Genomic DNA, 6961 nt, shown 5'->3' on the forward strand with positions numbered 1-6961 from the left:
CCTGTACCACATGGCTGCTTTCTAATGCATAATATATATATATATAATTCCCATTGTGCTTGTGCTAAAATGGCTATCTAGGAAAAACTATTATGGTGTATTGCATTTCTTATGGTGTTTGTTTCTTGTTGTTAGGTAAAGTTCCCCTGGTATCATCACTGCTCTTACTCCATTCATTATATTTTCTTGTAAGCTGCACTTGATTTATTTACTGTAAACTTTCCTACCAGAGTGTTCCCACAATGTGCCACAATTTCTGCTTTTAAAAAAAAAAATTATTTCATTTATAACATTTATTTGGTGCTGAATTGACTCTTATAAACTGGTCATGTTCCAGTGCTGATATCCAGTTTCTTCTTCTAACAACCCTCCCACTCTCCTTGGGAGTCTAAACAGAACTCTCCTGTACATGGCCTCAGAAACAATTTATATAGCCAATATCTATTAAAGGGTAAATACTAAAGATCTAGCACATCAGGCAGGAAATTGTCTCTTGAAAATTTTAGTTAGTTTTAAGATTGACTTAGATTTGACAATACCTGGATTTGTCATTATAGGATCCCACCAATTTATCTTCTTGTGTTCTGCTGAAAACTGCGTTAATTTGATATACTAGTAAGGCCAAGGTATCACATGAAATAGAGTGTGGTTTGAGAGATAAGGGCCCCATGAAAGAAAATTACTTTGCTCCCATGCTGGAGAACTTTAAGTATAAATTATAGACAATATAACAAAACCTCCATGAGAGCAAGAACCAGAGCTGAAGCCCCAGAATTAAGCCTCACATGTAATAAAATCCAAAAAAATGTTTGTTGAATGAATTAATTTCAACTCACTCACTTCTAAGGTAACTAAGGATCCTATAAAACAACAAAAATGAGAGTTAGAAAAATTATCTTGTTGAGGTCTCTCTCTTAACTGAGATTCTACATGCTCTTCTATAGGACAGAGTGTTAAAGTTCTTTTGATTTTGTGAAGGTGTTTATAACACTAAAAGATGTTCGTTAGCCTTTAACATCAGTTTCTTACTGATATTATTACTAAATTTTAATAATAAAATAATGGCATTACCTGAAGAAAACTTTTTTTTTTTTTAAAGAGAGAGAGACAGGAAGAGTGAGAGAGAGGGAGGAGAGATGAGAAGCATCAACTCATAGTTGCTCCACTTTGTTTATTGATTGCTTTTCATATATGCCTTGATGGGGAGGTGGCTCAAGCTAAGCCAGTGACACTGTGCTCAAGCCCATGAGCCACACTCAAGCTAGCGACCTCAGGGTTTTGAACCAGGGGACCTCAGCATCTTGGGTTGATGCTCTATCCACTGCGCCATCACCAGTCAGGTGAAGAAAACATTCTGATATCTATCATGCCTCAGGTTCTGCTTCCCATATTTACATATCTAAATACTCAGAAACAATTTTTTAATCACCTAGACATATTTAACTATGTATTTTCACTAAAAGTAGAGAAGACTGACATATTAATCAGAATGTCAATAAAAATATATCTGCTAAAGGAACAAAGTATTATCTACTAGTTAGCAGTCTCTTTTCTCCATCAGAATCAACAGAATGGTCCTCATGAGCAGGGAATTAGATGATTATTAATGTGCTATGTCGCCATTTCTGGTACCTGGTAGTTGCATTTCATTATGGTCGTTTAATTGCCAGATTAATACAAAGTTCTATGCTTGTCAGACCTCTCTGTATTCTAGACTGTTAGAAACCAAGCACTAATGTTAGGCTTTTCAAATTCGTGTTTCATACATAGCAAGCTGACTATTCTGTTCTTGTTCATATATTTAAAAAATATATTTATTGTCCATAAAATTGATTGGGTTTAAATTCCCAACAATACCATAACCTAATCACTTAATTCTATCATTTCTGAACTTTTACTTAGGTCAGTTTATTTAAATTTTTGTTCTCTACAAAGGGGTATCTTATCTTATCCTTTGCTTTTTTTTTTCTGAAATATATATAATGCATATATATGTAAATATAATGTACATATGTTAGTTATAGGGGATGCTGTTTTATCTAACATTTTATTTGAAATTTGTCAAAATTACAGTAAAATTATAGAGTAGTACAATGAATTCTTGGATATCTCTTACTTATATTTACCAATTGTTAATAGTTTGCCAAACTAGCTTTATCTCTCTCAATTTCTCTCTCTCTCTGTTTTTCTTCCCTCTTTAATACTACAGATAATAAAATTTTTTTCAATGCATAATAATTAATTAGTACTATTGCTATTTTGATGTCAAATTATCCCAAATTTGGCCAGAGAGAGCCCCTTCACATCAGGTCCTTTATGTTTTTGACATAATCATAGTCATCCATTATATTTTAACACCTTTGATTCCATGTCTTTAACCTTCAGGGCTGCTACTATTTTACTATTTCCTACTGGTATGAGTGCTTAGTAATTTAAAATAATTAATTGGTTTGTTCAATGTCGTTAGGACATGATTTATATATATAATTTGGTGTTCTTCTATTCCATGAGTAATTGTTTATTTGTTTTTTTACAGAGACAGAGAGAGAGTCAGAGAGAGGGATAGACAGGGACAGACAGAAGGAACAGAGAGAGATGAGAAGCATCAATTATTAGTTTTTTGTTGCGACATCTTAGTTGTTCATTGATTGCTTTCTCATATGTGCCTTGATTGTGGTCCTTCAGCAGACTGAGTAACCCCTTGCTCAAGCCAGCGACCTTGGGTCTAAGCTGGTGAGCTTTGTCAAACCAGATGAGCCGGTTCTCAAGCTGGTGACCTCGGGGTCTCCAACCTGGGTCTTCCACATCCTAGTCCGAGGCTTTATCCACTGTGCCACCACTTGGCCAGGCGAGTGGTTGCATTTTTAAGAAAACTACGTTCTATTAAGTTCAAAGGCTACCACTAGAGCTGGGAATAGCAGACCCTAAATTGACATTTGCTTCTTGGTGTGACTGTATCTGCAGCATTCTACTCAATAAGTCTGTTTTCAGTGTTGACTGCCTTATGATATTATTTCTTATGGATTTAAAAATTACATTATATAAAATTTAATATACTTTCAGAATTCTGAATCCAGCTAGAGATTCAAAATAATCAAAGTACTACAGAGACTTTCAGATGGATAATCCAGGGATGTTCAGAAATGTTAAATTAAAGAACTTCCTAAAAGATTTTTCCTGGTGAAAGAATACTTTAAAGAACATGCAATGTTCAATTCTTGTCATTTTTTAAAAAATAGAATGGGTTGATATGTGTCATTTCTTAAGGAAACTTATTTTTTGATAGTCTTTCAAAATGTTTTAAAATATATTTTCTATGTGTCACTAATGTTTTAATTTTGAAATGGAGAAAAATATTTTTTGAAACAGAGTTATACTCCTAATATAGAGATTCTAAAGTCTTTCATCCCATAAACTATTCTAAAGAATAGTTTATATTTCATAAAGCAAGATTTAGTTAAAATGTGCACTGTTAGTCTGAAGGTTTGGATATAATTTCTTAAGATAATTCAGGCAGTCACTGCTCTACAGTTGCCTTTGGGGGCAAAGAAATTTTATTTCTAGTCCCTGCTCTTTCAATATCCAATTCCATTGTGTTAGTAGGCAGATTATTTGACCTCTTTAGTTTTACTTTCTCTATACAAAAAATAAGAGAGCTTGATTAGATGATTTCTATAATCTGATTCTAAATTTCTGTGAATCTTTGGTAACAGATCTAAAATTTTATTATCTGAAAATAATACTAAGAGAAGTACTTTTTTCATTTGCAAGTTCACCTGCAACAACCTTTTGCTAGAAATGGAGATAAGAGCCAGCAGCTGGACCATAAGATGGGTATCATTCACTTCTGTTAGCACTTACCTTATTTAGACAGTCTTATCCATATTTTACCAACAGAGGATTACATATGCACAGCATTGCTGGGCTGAATAGTACATACTCTGGTACAAATGTAAAGAAGAGGATGGATGGGAGATCAGGCACTAGTTGTTTTTTCCCTTCCTTCTTAAAATGCACTAATGCTAGTTTACACCTGCTAATGCTAGGTTACACTCTGCCACATGGGAGTAATATTAAGACAAATATGTTAATTTGAGAGACATTGCTGGCTCTGTACCTCTAAGTATCATCTCAGCCATCCTACCTCTCTACCTTCAAGTTTTACTACGTTCAATTATTTTCTAAGACATTGTATAGGACTCAATACATTAATGACCGTAAGCCACCTCCTTGGAGCAGAGGCTCATCTGCCATCAAATAAATTACTGGTGAAAATTTATTAAATTCAAAGGAGCAGTATTTCTTACAAACTTTCTGGAAAATATTCCTCAAAATGGTCTAACTTATACATCCAGTTACTGCTGGCTTAATGATCAAAAGGACTTAGCACAAAGCATTTGGAAGTGATTTAAATGCCTGTTCTGCCATATCTCTTGCTCTTGAATGTGTTCACTCACTTGCTAAATTTATAGAACCAATTTTGGAGGAGAACAATATTTCCGTCTCCCCTAAGGAATTTCTCATATTCCTTATGGTGACAATCCAAAGGAAATCTGGGTTGCTCTATGTGAGACCTTTCTTACATACTCAGTGGCAAGTAAAACCTGAACTCAGTGTTCAGGTTTTAGCAAAACTTCCTTATTCCTTCTACCTTTAAAAGCAGAGTTTAGATTGCTGCAGATTTAAAAATAACAACAACAAAAACTCAATTAACAACAGGTAGAACGCCTATGGCACGAATTTTGTAATCAGATGGATCTGGATTCAAACACTTCCTCAGATATTTGCTAGATCTATGATTTGGGGTATTATCCTTAAGGAGTCTGAACCCCAGTTTTTTATCTGTAAAATGAGACCTAATGTTTACTGTTATGAGTTCTAAATGAGATAATATGTGTAATATACTAAGCATAGCTCTTGGAACATATAAAATGCCCCGTACATACCAACAATTATTAACTGGTTGCGAACCTTTAAATTTTATCTCTAAAAGTTGAGAAGTAGGCCCTGGCCGTTTGGCTCAGTGGTAGAGTGTCGGCCTGGCATGCAGAAGTCCCGGGTTCGATTCCTGGCCAGGGCACACAGGAGAAGCGCCCATCTGCTTCTCCACCCCTCCCCCTCTCCTTCCTCTCTGTCTCTCTCTTCCCCTCCCACAGCCAAGGCTCCATTGGAGCAAAGATGGCCCGGGTGCTGGGGATGCCTCTTTGGCCTCTGCCCCAGGCGCTAGAGTGGCTCTAGTCGCAACAGAGCAACACCCTGGAGGGGCAGAGCATCGCCCCCTGGTGGGCAGAGCGTCTCCCCCTGGTGGGCGTGCCGGGTGGATCCCGGTCGGGCGCATGCGGGAGTCTGTCTGACTGTCTCTCCCCGTTTCCAGCTTCAGAAAAATACAAAAAAAAAAAAAAAAGTTGAGAAGTATTTTTAAAAATATGACTAAATAGCATGGTCACTTCTCAAAGAAATGAATGATTCTTTGCTGTCATTAAATGCCCAGTGTTCACATTCTCTCAGTAGATTTATTTAATTTAGGACTTAAATAATACTCACACGTTAAATTTAGCTGACATTTTTCTTAGCAAGCTTAATATGTTGATTCTTCTTTCTCTTTTATCTTTTCTTCCTCATGCTGTTTATTTGTTTAATAAATCAAATAATTAGCTCTGTAGTATTTCTCATATTTTTTGTTTGTCAAGTTATATCCACCATAGTGTTATTGAAAATGTTAACTTAAGAAAAAAATCAGGATTCATAATTTAAAACTAATTGAAATTAGATAACTACCTGGCCAGACTGAAAATCCTATGAGGTTATGCTTTATTACTTTTTTGCATTCTTGCAGAGTTTAATGATACTAGTCTAGGAAATAATAAATACTATTTGATCAATTAGTGAAAGTAAGCCTGACCAGGTGGTCATGCAGTGGATAGAGAGTCAGCCTGGGATGCAGAGGACCCAGGTTTGAAACTCCAAGGTCACTGGCTTGAGTGCAGGCTCATCCAGTCTGAGCATGGGGCCACTGGCTTGAGTGCAGGATCATAGATATGACCCCATTGTCACTGGCCTGAGCCCAAGGTCACTGGATTAAGCAAAGGGTCACTTGCCCTGCTGTAGCCCCCTGGTCAAGGCACATATAAGAAAGCAATCAATGAAAAACTAATGTGCCACAATGAAGAATTGATGCTTCTCATCTTTCTCCCTTCCTGTCTGTCTGTTCCTATCTGTTTATCTCTCTGTCTCTCGAATAAAAAAATTTAGTGAGAATAAGAATCCTGCATTTGACTCATATATATTGATATTTATATTAGGGATGAAGTAAGAATCAGGACTTTAAGGACAATGTATGCCTTGCCATAAGTTTGCTGTTTGACACTAAAGAAAAATCATTAAGTATTTCTGACTTTCACCTTACCAATTCTGTATGAGAGGGAGATTTGCCATGGAAATGAGAAAATGCATAAGTGGTAACATAAATGCTGGTTAAATAATGTGTTATTTTTATTGAATAAAAAACCTCAACACTGATATTTGATTTTAACTTCAGCTGTTGAATAAAAGACAAAGGATTTGTGGATTGAAAAACCATCTTTATATTTAAAAAATGGAAAACAGCCCTGGCCGGTTGGCTCAGTGGTAGAGCGTCGGCCTGATGTGCGGAAGTCCCGGGTTCGATTCCCGGCCAGGGCACACAGGAGAGGCGCCCATCTGCTTCTCCACCCCTCCCCTTCTCCTCTCTGCCCCCCCCTTCCCCCACCTTCCGCAGCAGAAGCTCCATTGGGGCAAAAGATGGCCCGGGCTCTGGGGATGGCTCCTTGGCCTCTGCCCCAGGCGCTAGAGCGGCTCTGGTCACTACAGAGTGACGCCCCGGATGGGCGGAGCATCACTCCCTGGTGGGCGTGCTGGGTGGATCCCGGTCGGCGCATGTGGGAGTTTGTCTGACTGCCTCCCCGTTTCCGGCTTCAACAAG

The 6961-nt window shown here is 37.3% G+C and overlaps 1 non-coding gene across 1 annotated transcript; it reads left to right on the top strand.

The window, feature by feature from the left end:
- The first annotated feature begins 6605 nt into the window (after positions 1-6605).
- Positions 6606-6681, top strand: TRNAI-GAU (transfer RNA isoleucine (anticodon GAU)). Its single transcript has one exon. It is a non-coding gene; the product is annotated as a tRNA-Ile (tRNA).
- Positions 6682-6961: the final 280 nt, after the last annotated feature.

This window comes from Saccopteryx leptura, chromosome 4 (assembly GCF_036850995.1).
Source record: "Saccopteryx leptura isolate mSacLep1 chromosome 4, mSacLep1_pri_phased_curated, whole genome shotgun sequence".
Taxonomy (NCBI): domain Eukaryota; kingdom Metazoa; phylum Chordata; class Mammalia; order Chiroptera; family Emballonuridae; genus Saccopteryx; species Saccopteryx leptura.